At 45.5% G+C, this 15356-nt stretch overlaps 1 protein-coding gene across 7 annotated transcripts in view; it reads right to left on the reverse strand.

The window, feature by feature from the left end:
• SPOP (speckle type BTB/POZ protein) overlaps window positions 1-12509 on the reverse strand; it is a 50378-nt gene extending 37869 nt beyond the window's left edge. For 2 of the 7 annotated variants that reach the window (XM_083583390.1, XM_083583396.1), the window contains exon 1: window positions 12380-12509. The gene's annotated coding sequence lies outside the window, so the exon portion shown is untranslated. Of the gene's footprint in view, window positions 1-11614; window positions 12014-12086; window positions 12136-12379 lie in introns of those variants that run through there. The other 5 variants (XM_083583394.1, XM_083583392.1, XM_083583391.1 and 2 more) reach the window with 5 other exon arrangements.
• Window positions 12510-15356: the final 2847 nt, after the last annotated feature.

Below are 15356 nucleotides of genomic sequence, written 5' to 3' on the forward strand. Positions count from 1 at the left end.
CACGTTCCTCAGGACCTGGCCAACAAAAAGGGTGTTAATTAGCTCCTCAGTTGCAATATATCAAGTATCTGTAGTTAAAGTTGCTGAGGTTGCAGGCTACAGTTGGGGAATCACGTGGGATTAAGATCTATATAACAGCTGCATGTGCACCATTTAAGTCAGTGGTTCCCAAACCTTCCCATAAACCACTTGAAAATTGCTCAGGGTCTGGGTAGACCACTTAATATTTTTTTGGCCTTTTGTAGCAATTGTGGTGCACTTGCCAGATGCTATATGATCTTCAATTGTATTTTTACAAGCCACAGACCACCTGAATGAAACTCGTGGACCACAGTGTGGGAAACCCTGATTTAAGTTCAGTGTTCAGTGATAATCAGTTCCAAAGTTAACAATTTCTTAGGAAACACTCATTTTTGACAGTGTACCTTTAATTACTGGCCTTCACCAGGTTCTCCAAGTACTTACTGGGAAAACTGGGTATGTTGAGGAGGCAACTATATTAATCTTTCAGTGATAAAGAACCTCAACTAAACCTTTACGCTAGCAACTGATTTTTTGGTAGCTAATACAGTGGTACCTCAGGTTGAGTACTTAATTCGTTCCGGAGGTCTGTACTTAACCTGAAACTGTTCTTAACCTGAAGCACCACTTTAGCTAATGGGGCCTCCAGCTGCTGCCGCGCCACCGGAGCACGATTTCTGTTCTCATCCTGAAGCAAAGTTCTTAACCTGAAGCACTATTTCTGGGTTAGCAGAGTCTGTAACCTGAAACGCATGTAATCTGAAGTGTACCTGAGGTACCACTGTTACACAGCCCTCTCAGTTGCCAATATCAGGCAGGTGAATGATCAACATTTGTGACACTGAAATCTTGTAGGAGGCCCGTTGATTGATTGATTGATTGATTGATTGTTAAAACGGCTTCTAAGCATTTAAATGGGGGGGGGAGTAATGGGGCTTGGGCCCTCCCTTCCCCTCATTCACTTGCCAAAGTGGGTTTCTAGTAGTTCAAATCAGCTAGAAAAGGAGAGCTTCCTGATTAAAGATTAAGTCTAAACTAAATGAGCCATATAGTCCAGAAAGTTCCCTGTATCTTGGGCTAGCTGGCCACTCAACTTAGCAACCAGTGTTGGAAACTGAGATATATAAGCTAGGCACCAAATGGCTCCTTAAGCCAGGGTTGCAGTCACCAAAACAGAATGCCTAGTTGCCATTTTGGGGTCAGACAGCTTGAAAATCATATTTTTCAATACAACTTTTTGGTTTCTGAAATTCGTTCTGATTGTGCAGATAAAATATAACGGACAGAGTTCTACAGGATGTGTTGCTAGTGTGTGAAAACAGTCAAGATCCAAGGATCCCCAGGCATGCACTTCCAGATGGTTCTGACGTCAGGCACCATTCTGGAGCCTGGGCATCTTCACTTGGTCGCAAGTGGCCAATAGTCAGGTGCAAAATGCGCCTGGCAAATTTCAAACACTGTTAGCAAGTATAAAGAATCATGTCAAAGACTGTAATATTAATCTTATGTAAAGATAGAAGACAATGGACCAAACGCAGGAACATTTTGAGAGAATTCACAAAGATGAAAATCTGAGGCATTCCTCTTAAGCAACTGTTTTAACTTGGTTAATGATGCTCAAGTACAATTCAGATGTGCAGGTGATGCCATGTGCCAGGTACAGGTACATGCATATATAAATCACAGCTTTCCCCCTTTAAAACGTGTGAGCATGGAGAAATTGGGTACCTGCCTCCAATACCTAGATGCGAATATGACATCTTCCCAAACTGTCAGCGCCACTTCTCCATTGAAAAATGCTGGCAGGTCGTGATCAGCTTGCAGGGAATAAAAGGGGAAAGATGGGCTGAAGCCTTCCCACACTCATCACTGAAGACAGGGAGACTGCAAAAGTGGTGGGCATGGGAAAGGGTTCAGCACTCCCACTCCTCTCTACAACTACTTCTGTACAAATCACACTCTCTCTCTCAATACTATTCTGAAAAAGAGAAATAGAGGAAGCTGGGACTTGGAAACACAACCTGCTGACAATGTGTAGTTCCCCCACCCCCATTCTTCTTCTTTTGTATATTTTTATAACTAATTAGCAAAATATTATAACAGCCACATGTTGCTCCAGCTTAAGAAAGCAAACATTCTTCACAAGCCCTGCAGTTTTGCAGGGTTTTCATCAGCCATCATTAAACCAGGCTAAAAAAGAATGCAGCCTAATGGATATTTAATTTATACCCTCAGATGAGAACTCCAAGTGTTCTCCTGCAAGGCTCCAGTATTTCAGCTGTTTCCCAAAATGTCTCGATTCAGGACAACCTGCTGCTCTTCTTCTGAACTAAGCACAGCAACTCTCTAGTGCCTACTTGTGTTCAGACTTTGACACAAGTTCTTTCCCTTAAGCCGTGCTAACTTATTTTGCAGCGTTTAGCCAACTCACTTTTTGCAAGCTACATATGAGTATTTCTACTTCTTTTCCATCTGCAGAAGAGCTAAGACCTATTACTACCACTGCACATTGATTCAGAGTCGGTGCTTCTGTGGTTACCTTGACAAAAGACCTTACAATCTATTATGTGTTAGACAAGACAGAGGTGGAAGGGAGAAGTTACGGATGGAGAAACTGTGATTGAGAAAGAGGTTTGCTAGAGCAGTCAATGAAGGGAGATGAAGGAGTTGCTTGAAGGAGGTGCAGGAAGCATAGGGAACAGAATGGAAGAAGGAACAGAGAGGAAAAAGCAAAAAGTAACTCAGGGGTCGGCAACCTAAGGATCATTGGCCACAAGTGGCCACGGGGGTTGTTTAAATGGCCCACGAGCCGCCCCCGAACCAAGCCACCCACTCAGTGAGTCCCTGCGCGCAGCGCTAAACCGGTGCAGCGCGGCGCAGGGACTCGCTTCCGCAGTGCCGGAAATCATGGGCATGTGCGCGATCTGGCCTACAGAGGGATCTCTGCTGGAGTGAACCAGCCCAGGCGAGGTAAACCTTGCTGACCCCTGGAGTAACTAGTAGACTACATAGAGCAGCCTTTCTCAACCTGTGGGTCCCCAGATGTTGTTGAACTACAACTCCCATCACCCCTAGCTAGCAAGGCCAGAGCTCAGGGATGAAGGGAGTTGTAGTCCAACAACATCTGGGGACCCACAGGTTGAGAACCGCTGACGTAGAGAAAGTGAAGGAGGTGGAGAAATTATACACACACCCCTATATGACACCCTATAACATAAAAAGTAGTCTGGGCACTTTACAATAAATAAGTAAAAAATCAACTGGCATTCCAAGTAAATTAATATAAAGGAAAATAAAACAATTAAATTGGAGGACCTACATAAATACCACACAGAAAGCACAGCAGACACATTCCAAATTAAAACAGTGTTTGAAAAAGAGCCTGAGGCTAAGGTATTTAAAGGTCTGGATGGACAAAGAGGTCTTCACCTAGCCCAGAAAAGACCATGACACCAGGAAAGTCTCCCAGGTAAGGTTATTTCACAACCTCTCACTGGTGGTTACCCGCCACAATTCATTTGGCAGCAAGAATTTCCAGGTTCAGGGAAATACGTGGAAGGATTGAAGCAGCAGATCTGTGAGGAGTAGCCAAAGTACAGGGAGCTGACGGAAAAGGATATTGTGATCAGACCAATTGGAGAAAGATGGATTTAGCAAAGGCATTTCAAACTGACTGGAGAAAAGGAGAGACAGCAGGAGGGGAGGCAAGCAAGGAGGCAATTTTATTTTATGTATTGGTTTTATTTCAAGCGCTGATACCTGTACAGAGCCCTCTCGACTGGGCAAGTTAATCTAAACTAAATAATGTTTGTTCTGGCTGGCTGAACTAACTGGTCCCAGCGGAGAGTCTATATCAACTTTGCCTTCCCAATACAGAAGTATTTGAAGCGAGTGGGAGAAGAGTTATCACAATTAAGGGATAACTAAATGGGCATTTATCTCTTTCTATATTGTAGCAGAAGGAGGCTGGAACTGGGGCGAGCTGACAAGTTGTGAGTTATTTATAGTAGAGCCACAGCCAAGAAGTTGGACATCTTGGCTTTCACGCGTTTAGAATGTGGACTCCCAGAACACGACTCTTGTTTAATAGTATGAAAAGGTGTCCCTTCCCAAAGCCTTTAGATGGGCCAGGCTACAAATCTAAAACTCTTGCCCAGGCCAGAGTGGCTGGGGAAACCTAGCTAGATAGGCAGGGTATAAATAAAATAATAATAATAATAATAATAATAATAATAATAATAATAATATTAAACAAGTTAGCTACCGCTAGATTTTCCCTACACTAGGGCTGGGTGATATCTGCTTTCCAACATCGTAATATATTGCTAGCTAAACTTTGCAGTATGGCGGTATATTAAGATGTCAGAAGAAGGCAGTTGCCGGTCAGAGATGTTTGGCATCACCTTGCAACAGCTTCTGCCTCTTCCTGGCAAGGCCAGTTGGGCGGCGCTGCACCAGGTGGAGTGCTCACTCCTACGATAGGTTCGCTGCGGCACGGTCCCGCTTGGCGCAAGGAGGAACAGAGGGAGGAGGCAGCCTGCCAGTGCCTGTGCAGCCAGGGAAAGAAATGAAAGCACTGGCTGGCTGGCAGGCAAGCCACACTTTTTAGGCTGGCGGCTGGGCTGCGGAGGGAGGGAGTGGGTTAGCAGCAGGCGACTATTGGGTGGCCTGATGTGGTGTGGGCTGTGAGCAGGGCCGGGGGGATTCGCGATACACTGCCTGATCGGAAATTCCGAAATCGGTCTCACGGTTTTAACTTTAAATCGTGGTTTCAGGCAATGTATTGATACATAGCCCAGGCCTGCCCTACACTAACAAGAATACTTGCAGTGCTCCTTTAGAATTCGCACATGTCCACTTCTCTAGGACTAGGAGCATTTCCAAATCTAAATGCAGTGCAGAAGGCAAGTAGAAACTCAAGAAGAATGCATCCTTGGAAAATAGCTTTCTAGCCTTTCTGAAATATGTATGAGTCACAACAGAAATCATTCCCAGTCAGGGTTGGTTTTATATTTTGGTGTTGTTGGGACCCCTGACCATTAGGTCCAGTCGTAGCCGACTCTGGGGTTGCGGCGCTCATTTCACTTTACTGGCTGAGGGAGCCGGCGTACAGCTTCCGGGTCATGTGGCCAGCATGACTAAGCCGCTTCTGGCGAACCAGAGCAGCGCACGGAAACGCTGTTTACCTTCCCGCTGGAGCGGTACCTATTTATCTACTTGCACTTTGACGTGCTTTCAAACTGCTAGGTTGGCAAGAGCAGGGACCGAGCAATGGGAGCTCACCCGTCGTGGGGATTTGAACTGCCGACCTACTGATCAGCAAGTCCTAGGCTCTGTGGTTTAACCCACAGTGCCACCCGCGTTATCCCTCAATCTCATCCCTCAACTGTTCCCAGGCAGTGGATGAGTAGCTATGGGTAAGAGAATGGTAGCCCCCAACAGCAGGCCAATATGTAGGGGTGGGATCACACCCTGTAGGCGGAGCTCACTGCAGGGACACTACAACAGGCCTTAGTAGCCACCATTATTTTTCCTCTGACCAACAATTCCTGCCCATGCATGTTTCATTTATCCTACCCAGTGTAAGCACTATAATATCATGCAAATTAGTGGTGAGGGTTGCCATCATAACTCACAGTAGTCAGGGAGAGGGCAGCACTTAGAAGTTAGCATTATGTTAGGCCAGTAGTAATGAGCAGGAGAAAAGGAAGTTTAGCGTGTAAAGCTTTTTTTCCTTTTTCCTTTTTTTAAAAAAGTTAGCAAACTTTTAAGTGCCTCTGGTGTTGTCTCATTTGCAGGCCACAATGTATCTAGTGCTCTACTGCCTAAAGCAATTTAATTAGTCCTTGATCTCACAATAAGAGGCAAGCAACAAAACACTTGATTTTTCTGCAGCACAGACTCCTCAAGAACAGTGGCACAGAAGGCAGAACTTTGGAAAGGGACGGCATGGGATCTTACTACTCTATTAGATCCATCAGACAAGTCACACCACCAAAGCCATGCCCTAAAACGTGAACTGATGCTAGTTACTTAGCAAATCCAAAACAAGAACTGCTGCTGATTACTTAGCAAATCCATTTACTAAGCAAATACCCAGGGGCGGAGGACCTCTGGCCTACAGGCTTCTCCACTGGGCCCACAAGAGGGCCAAACATATTTAACACCTGGCAGGTGTGAGGCAGGTGTAGACACAGATGGGCCGAAAGGGGGTCTGCAACCACTGATCAGTAGTAGCACCACCACTATCAAAGTTTTGTGCAAAGCCCCATGCAAGACCTGATTTGCAAGACCTGAAAATCAGCTGTTCATCAGTGTTTGCAAAATGCAGTGCCTTTGCCAACACGCGGTTTGACCTCTAACTGCTTTGGAAAAAAGTGGGTCATCTAATGCCATTGTGACATCAGTTGACTGGCATGTGGGCAGCCCTGCCCTCTTGTCAAACGGCCAGTAGAGAGTAGGGGTCATAAGGATCCAGCCCACCAACAGAATGCACTTCCCCATCTTTGATTTATGCCGTATCTACTTACTATGGTTTGCTGCTTGTATATCCAAGGGGAGCCCTAATTACACAGACACAGAAAGAACCAAACTATACACATTTGTTAAGTTAACCATAAGCAGAACTATAGGATTTGATCCAATCCATTTATTGTATTTAGGGGGGTGGGGGTGGATGTATAATCGAGTGAACAAAGCAGTCAGATATAGATTAAAGCTCACCTCAGCTACATTTGGGTGCAATACTAAGCCACAAAATAGCATATGCTTAAGCACACCGGGTGGGACGCGGGTGGCGCTGTGGGTAAAACCTCAGTGCCTAGGACTTGCTGATCGTAAGGTCGGCGGTTCGAATCCCCACGGCGGGGTGAGCTCCCATCGCTCAGTCCCAGCTCCTGCCCACCTAGCAGTTCGAAAGCACCCCTAAGTGCAAGTAGATAAATAGGTACCGCTTTATAGCGGGAAGGTAAACGGCGTTTCCATGTGCGGCACTGTGCTGGCTCGCCAGTTGCAGCTTCATCACGCTGGCCACGTGACCCGGAAGTGTCTTCGGATGGCGCCGGCTCCCGGCCTCTTGAGCGAGATGAGTGCGCAACCCTAGAGTCGGTCACGACTGGCCCGTACGGGCAGGGGTACCTTTACCTTTTTAAGCACACCGGGCGCAAACTGTGTGGTGAGGCAAGCAGGTCGGAGTGCTCCAGTTTCACACCTCCTTCAGTCAAGCAAACCACAGAACAGATAGTTCAGCATTGCACCTGAACCAGCAGGTGTTTCTCCCAAACAAACCACAACTGGGAAGCCAAGGGAAAAACTGTGGCTTCCCAATCGTAGCTGATCTGGAGAGAAACTTCCAAGTGCTGGTTTGGATGCAATGCTATAAACCAGCTGCTCTGTGGTAAGAGAGGAGCAAAGTGGGGGAGCTCAAGCTGCAGGCACCAGCACACAGCTTGTGCACAGTATTTTAAACAGACCATCCTATGCGGCTTAGCACTGTGTCTGAACACAGCAACTTTGTGGTCTTGAGTAAAGTCACTTATCTCTCAACCTCCATTTCCTATCTAGAAAAGGCAAGCAGCAACAACCTCCCGTCCCAGGTCTCTTGGAAGTGCAAAGGCTATGGAGCAGTTTGAATTATTAGAAGCATTCTCAGATTGATAAATAGCAGGAAGCACTAGCAGCAGGGCAGGCCTTATTTTTCACCGCAAATTTGCTTGAATTTCAGTTACAAGAACCATCTTAGCAAAACTGTATTCACATGGCTTAGCATAAGTTCTTGCAAATTAGATGGCAGCTCCTAAAAAAAAATAGTAGTCTGCCTTTCCATATACAGTGGTACCTCGGGTTACATATGCTTCAGGTTACAGACTCCGCTAACCCAGAAATAGTAAGAACTTTGCTTAAGGGTTAAGAAATTTGCTTCAGGATGAGAACAGAAATCGTGCTCCAGCGGCATGGCAGCAGCTGGAGGCCCCATTAGCTAAAGTGGTGCTTCAGGTTAAGAATGGACCTCCGGAACGAATTAAGTACTTAACCCGAGGTGCCACTGTATATAGGTTAGTTATATCTATCACATCAATGGCTTAGATAAACTACTGTTTTAGATTTCACAAATGCTTCCTTGCCCAATCACCTGCCTTTAGCCGCTGGCTGAGTTACTATGGTACATAACACATTCAAAAATATTTTGTTCTGAAGTTCGGGATGGGCGGGCAAGGATCATCCCGTCAATTTTGGCATGCTAGGGTCTAATAGATCAGTGGAAGGGACAATCTGGATTATACTGTCCCTCAATCTGGACTCAACAACCACCTAAAATGGTGGTGGTTCTCAAAGTATAAGGCAAACCTTCCAGAGGAGGTCACGTTCTTCCCCAACGCCTCCTGACTTACATCACTGGCATTCACTGACCAATTCTCCATTGAAGAAGCTTGTTCAACTGCCCAGGGCAATTGTTAAAGATTACACATGTGGACAGGTGTCTAACCTGTCTATGTTGCTGGGCTGTATCATTTCAGACTGCAGATGAGGATTAAATGCCTGAATGCTTCCCCACAGAAAATACTCTACAACAAATTCAGAACTATTATATCAGGGAAGAGATTATAAGCTAGTCTTCTCCCTGACATGCTTGCATTGAATGTGAAGGGCCTATTCTTTTAAGCGGGAGAGTATTCAAACATTTGATTCCACATGCAGTGTCAAATGGTACAGCACAGAAGCAGATAAAGCATGTGAAACTTCTACAATAGCTCTCTGCATCAGGTGTTAAAAGGAAAGCATTTCAGGGGAGTTTCTGTTCTAAGCAGTGTTAGAAACTCAGATATATAAGCTAATCGTCAAATGGCACCTTAAACCTAGGTTACGGTTGCCACAACAGAATGTCTAAGTCCCATTGCCCCCCCCCATGAAATTTATTCTTCTTTTCATTTCTGTACCATTTGATATTTTAAAGAAAAAAATCTCAAAGCAGTTTACACACAGCACATTAATACATCAAATAAAACAATCCAGAAAAAAAAACCAAATTCAAGATTCAAGGTAAAATATTTCTGATCCTTCTCTAAGGGGCATTTTGTTTTCCATATATATATATATATATATATCTCCAGCTGCCCCATAGCAGAAGTACCCTAGGAAGCCAGTGTGATGTAGTGGCTGGACTAGGCCCTGGGATAATCCCTACTCAGTCATGAAAATCACTGGGTGACCTTGGGCCAGTCATAACCTCCTAACCTACCTCACAGGGTCATTGTAGGGATTGACTGAGGAGAGGAGTGAACCATGTACCCCCTGGAGAAAAAGGTAGGATATTAACACAATAAATAAGGTCTTCTGCTTAAGAAAGCTGGAGAGGCCAGCCAGCTGGAGATGTCAGTCGCCAACCTGGCAACCAGAGATCTCCATGTGGTCGCAACTGGAGCAGCTCCAGTCAGAAAACGTGCCTGGGGAGTTTCTAACACAAATTCCAACATCCTCTTAACCCCCTGCCCCATCCTTTTCTTACAGTATGTTTGGGGAAGGGTGAGAGTTGCCACCCAGCAAGTTAGGCACCTTCAGTTTGGTCTGTTATGTACCTTGGAATGTTCAGGCAACCGACACTGATCTGTTTCCTAATATGCCAAAGGGAATTCTACATTCTCTAGGCCAACTGCCTTCCCACTTTGAATACATTTTTGAATGATGCTTTGGTAGTTGTAAGCCCACCATTTTACAACACAGCTTTTAGCTTGGAACATCCCTGGCTCAAGAGCGGTCCACAGAACAGGCAACCTACTCCTGTAGAGCAGCCATTATTCCAGACCTTTTAAGACAGTCCTCCAAATAAATTTACCGAATTATTAGTTCACACTATTTTCCCCACTAGCTTTGCTGCCCACACATGTCAATGTTAATGATGTTTGGCTGAAAAGAAAATAAGAACCACTTTACAAAAGCTTCCCTGCCTGATCACTTGGAAGCAATTCATACCCATCATGGGTGCCTAGTTGAGTGGCTATTTTTAAAAAACCCTGCTTTTAACTTATCACTCCCACCCTCTCTGCATGCCATGCAGTTGGTAACTTACCCATAAATCCCCTCACAGCTTGGTGAGAAATGCTGACAAGAGTGATTTGGCGTGATGCTAGCACATCATCATCTCTTCCATCAACTCCTTGTTCCAGTAACACTTTACTCTTAGGTTTCTCTCTCCTCTCACCCACTTCCAAACATAACTGACTGAGCTAAGCTTTCTCCAAAGAAGTATGCCAAAATACCATGGTAAGGCACACTGAGAGATTTCACACTCACATCTTAGTTATGGTCCTCTTCCCAGAAGTACCATCAGGGCCTAAGTCTCAAAATATTTAGCAAGTGATGGACGATCTTCGTTTAGCCAAGTGGTCATATGAATGAGTAACGAATGTGCTTTTAACAGGTGTGGGTTTGGGGGTTTTTCGTGGAGGGTATGTCCAAATGGAGCCTTTTTAATATTAAATGCTGTTATACATTCAGAACTTTTGCTTTGCACAAAACCTTTTATTAAGTACACTCAGTTGCTTATTTTGGCTGTGCCGCCAGATGGTTTGAAAACAGTTTGGATGAGTTACATAGGTGCTACAACAACATAAGCAAGGCAGCACTTCTGTAAGTCTAAAAAAGGCACAGCAACAACAAAGACTGGAGGTGCTGACAACTTCTGCATGTGACGGTTTGTCCAGACGTTAGGATGGTCAGTTTCAATAAAGGAGAAGAGATTCCTATGCCTTCAGTAGCTGCAGAGCAGAAAAACTTTCAGCAGCTGCAGCTTTACCCATTACTACAAGACTATGACAGCTGAAGCTGCCAATTTTTTTCCCTCATATGCAACTACCACACAACACAGGAGCCACTTTTGATTCTTAATCTAGTTAGTCCATTTATCTGCTCTCTCAGACCTCTGGGAGTAATGGTAAGTTAAACTGTGAAATAACTATTATGCCTCTCTTCTTTTTCTTCCTTTCAGAATCGAACTCACTGCACCGCATTCATCGTGAAAATTATCACTCTTTACTGGATCAATGAATGGGGCGTCAAAGTATACGAAAAGGGCCTCTATTTTGTTTTCTACCTCTTTCCACCTCAAAGGCTCTAAGTTTTCAAAAGTAAACTTACACATTCCACAACTCCAACTGACTTGTGTAGTGGTGGAGATTTCAGAACAAGAGAGGGAACTCAAGAGCCAACTCATGTAAACCTGTCACAGGGCACACCCACCCATTCATTGGCATGATCTCTGATCCTAAAGTTTCCGATCCCTACAAACAAAAAACAAAACAAAAACTTGATGCTATCATTACCATTTTAACAGGTGTGGGAAGTAGAAGCCCTTACCCACAGACTACCTGGCTTTTTTCTCCCCCACCCTCCAGGCTTTTCCCAGTGATTTCACACCATGTCTCCCAAATCCAAAACCAAAACTCATTGGACCATACAAGATCCCAGTCAAGGTTTCAAGGATCAAACGCCACCACTCCAGACAATTCCTTTATTAACAGATCTATCTCTCCCAACCACTTTTTTCCATCATTCAGTTAGAGGGGGTGGGGGTGTATCAGAAGGGTGGAGCTCTTACCTGTTGGCCTCAGTAAGTAACTTCTGCCACTTTGTTCGCTATCAGAATAATCAGGGGTGGTAGGCCAGTGACCCAGGCAGGTGAGGTGAGTGGGGTATTAACGTAGGCAAAAAAAGACAACCCCCTCCCTCTCTACTCCACCATCATTCCTGGCCCCCTTCTTCCTTTCCCCTTGTGAAAGCTTAGCAACAGCACTCGCGGCTCACTATTTGGCAGCATGTCTCCTCTTGCAATTCTTTCCCCCTTGCGCAGCTGCGGAGGATCATTATTCCGCAAGGCCCCTGCAGCAACATTATGCGCAAGCGCAACAGGAAAGGGATAGGAGGTGCGGGAGGGGGGGGAGAGGAGATGGGAGAAGGGAAGCCAGGAAGCTGCAGGATGTGGCTGTTGCCCTTCCACTCCCCTTTGCGCAGGCGCAGTGGGGCGGCGTGCTACAAAACTTTTCGCGCCGCATGCGTGCCCGGGACCTCACCTGCGCCTCCTTCTCCCGCACGACGCCGAGTGCACAGTAAGGCGCCTGCGCAGCTCCCCGGCAACCGTTTGAACCTAAGGCGCATGCGCCTGCAGTTCCAGCGGCACAGAAACCACACGGCGCGCGCATGCGCACCTCTCGCCCGAGGCTTCTTTCTCTCTGCCCCGCCCCTTCTCCCTGCGTCAGGCCTTTCCAGCTCATTATCTTGCGGCCGGTCGCCCGCGGCCGTTAACATACGTCTCCCTTTGTCCCTACGGCACGGCGAGCCACATCCGCCGCCCTTTCCACCTCACCTGACAGCGATATGCGGTAGCTGCGACCGTCCCCTTGTGGTCTCCTCATAGCGCCCTGACCTGACACATCCGGGACTCTCCCGTGACGTTGCCACGACGCTTCATTCACTCAACAGGAGGAGGGGAGGTATTGCGCATGCGCCGCAAGGGACCTTCCCTGGAAAGAAAAATTGGCGGGAAAAACAGCAATTCGTCGAAATCCTGATTTTAGATTAACGGGGTGGGGAAGCATAAAGGAGAGATGAGGCAGGCAGACGGTGCACAGTTGTTCCTCAGATGCGTTTAAAACCCCTGGCTTCCTATTCTGAGTGACTACACGTATTGTGTACGAGTATCATATGTCAAAAGCACAACTCTTTAAGTGCAGACCCTCCCAACATTTCTCTGATAAAAATAGGGTCGTCCTATTCTATTTCTTCTATTAATATTACTAAAATTTATTTATTTGGTTTTTCAAATTAAAATTTTACAGTCACATATCCAACATACAACATAAAAACAAGATGCCAAAGAATCTCCTGGACTTCCTTCCTACCCTTTGGGGGTCCTCTTGTTAGTCATTTCCTCCTGCATCTTTTATAATAATCCAAATCTTTGACATCTCCAATATTTCCAAAATTCACCATTAAACTACAAGTGTTATTCCAATCCTGCTAACAATTTAAACTGTTTACAACGCTTTTTAAGATAAATTGTAAATTTCCCCCATTCCTTGTTAAAATTTTGGTTTTCATGATTTCTGAGTCTTCTGGTCATTTTTGCCATTTCGGCATAGTCCATTAACTTAATGGACTATTAACTTAAGTCAATGGACTATGCCGAGCAGTGTGACACGGCAGCTAAAAAAGCCAATGCAATTCTGGGCTGCATCAATAGGAGTATAGCATCTAGATCGAGGGAAGTAATAGTGCCACTGTATTCTGCTCTGGTCAGACCTCACCTGGAGTACTGTGTCCAGTTCTGGGCACCACAGTTCAAGGACACTGACAAACTGGAACGTGTCCAGAGGAGGGCAACCAAAATGGTCAAAGGCCTGGAAACGATGCCTTATGAGGAACGGCTAAGGGAGCTGGGCATGTTTAGCCTGGAGAAGAAGAGGTTAAGGGGTGATATGATAGCCATGTTCAAATACATAAAAGGATGTCACATAGAGGAGGGAGAAAGGTTGTTTTCTGCTGCTCCAGAGAAGCGGACACGGAGCAATGGATCCAAACTACAAGAAAGAAGATACCACCTAAACATTAGGAAGAACTTCCTGACAGTAAGAGCTGTTCGACAGTGGAATTTGCTGCCAAGGAGTGTGGTGGAGTCTCCTTCTTTGGAGGTCTTTAAGCAGAGGCTTCACAACCATATGTCAGGAGTGCTCTGATGGTGTTTCCTGCTTGGCAGGGGGTTGGACTCGATGGCCCTTGTGGTCTCTTCCAACTCTATGATTCTATGATTCTATGATTCTAAGTTGCCATTCTTCTCTGGTAGGGACTTTATATTATTATTATTATTATTATTATTATTATTATTATTACACCCTGCCCATCTGACTAGGTTGCCCCAGCCACTCCAGGCAGGCAGCTTCCAGTGTTTATAAAAGCATAATAAAACATTAAGCATAAAAAAATCCCTATACAGAGCTATCCTCAGATGTCTTGTAAAGGTTGTATAGTTACTTATCTCCTTGGCTTGGGAGGGTTGCATAACTCCATCCCCCCCAACGTTTTTCCGATAAAAATAGGGATGTCCTAAAGAAAAGTGGGACATTGCGGGATCAAATCAGAAACCGGGACGGCTTCTGTAAATCCGGGACTGTCCCTGGAAAATACGGACACTTGGAGGGTCTGGTCACATACTTTGTGGATAGCCTCAGTCAGTGCATCACATTCCCAAAATCAGAGCAGATGAGCCAATGGTAGCTGAAGAAACGGAAAGGGGCAGAAGCCCCCCCCCCTTTCTGACTTCCTTTAACGCTTCCACAAATGACAATATTTTGGAGGTCCCAAGTCACAAGGTGGTTATATTGGTCTCAACTAGGGCCAGGGCCTTTTCAGTACTGGCCCCGACTTGGTGGAACGCTCTGTCACAAGAGACTAGGGCCATCTTTCCACAGGGCCTGCAAGACAGAGCTGTTCCGCCTGGCCTTTGCTTTGGACTGAGTCTGACCCTTATGTTTCCCTCCCCTTATGGTTTAGATCTATGGGCTACTTTTAAAATGAGGCTGCATTTTAAATTGCATTTTAATCTGTATTTTAAATTGGTCCCCCCCGCTTATGTTTTTACTGTAATTTTTACTGGTGTTAGCCACCCTGAGCCTGGCTCTGGCTGGGGAGAGCAGGGTATAAATAAAAAAAATATTATTATTATTATTAATGCAAAAGGAGAGACCAGAATTCCAATCCTCCTTGTTAAGTTGTGGGTGAACATATCAGACGACACAGCGATTCTTCAAACAGCTCTTGTTTATTCACAGGCCAGAACAGAACTGAACTGAAGGGTTCAGCCAGCCTGCTTATACAGAGCTCCTCTACAACGCAACAGTAACCACTTTCTGTAACTAGCCAATCACTGAACGTCACTTTCAACCCCTTATTTGCATATGTGGACCTGAGTGAAAACTATCTACAGTATCCCCCTGCTGGCCCAGGGTGAGAACTTCAGTACATAACACTCCTCTAAATCATAGAATTGTGGAGTTGGAAGGGACCCTGAGAGTCATCTAATCCAGCTCCCTGCAATGCAGGAATCTCGACTAAAGCATCCATGACAGATGGCCAGGCCATCCAATCTCTGCTTAAAAACCTCCAGTGAAGGAGAGTCCTCTTTGTGTGTGCAGAAGAGCCCCCACACCGACGTGTGGAACAGTGAGTGGCCTTTTCATACTGTGATTGCAGGGAAAGAAGCTGTGCTCTTTCAATGGGCACGCAGCTCTTGTCAGAAATAAATATATGGTTGCTGCTGGCAACATGGTGTGTTTATGAATTCCTGC

This window comes from Podarcis filfolensis (genome assembly GCF_964270895.1).
Source record: "Podarcis filfolensis genome assembly, chromosome: 13".
NCBI lineage: Eukaryota > Metazoa > Chordata > Lepidosauria > Squamata > Lacertidae > Podarcis > Podarcis filfolensis.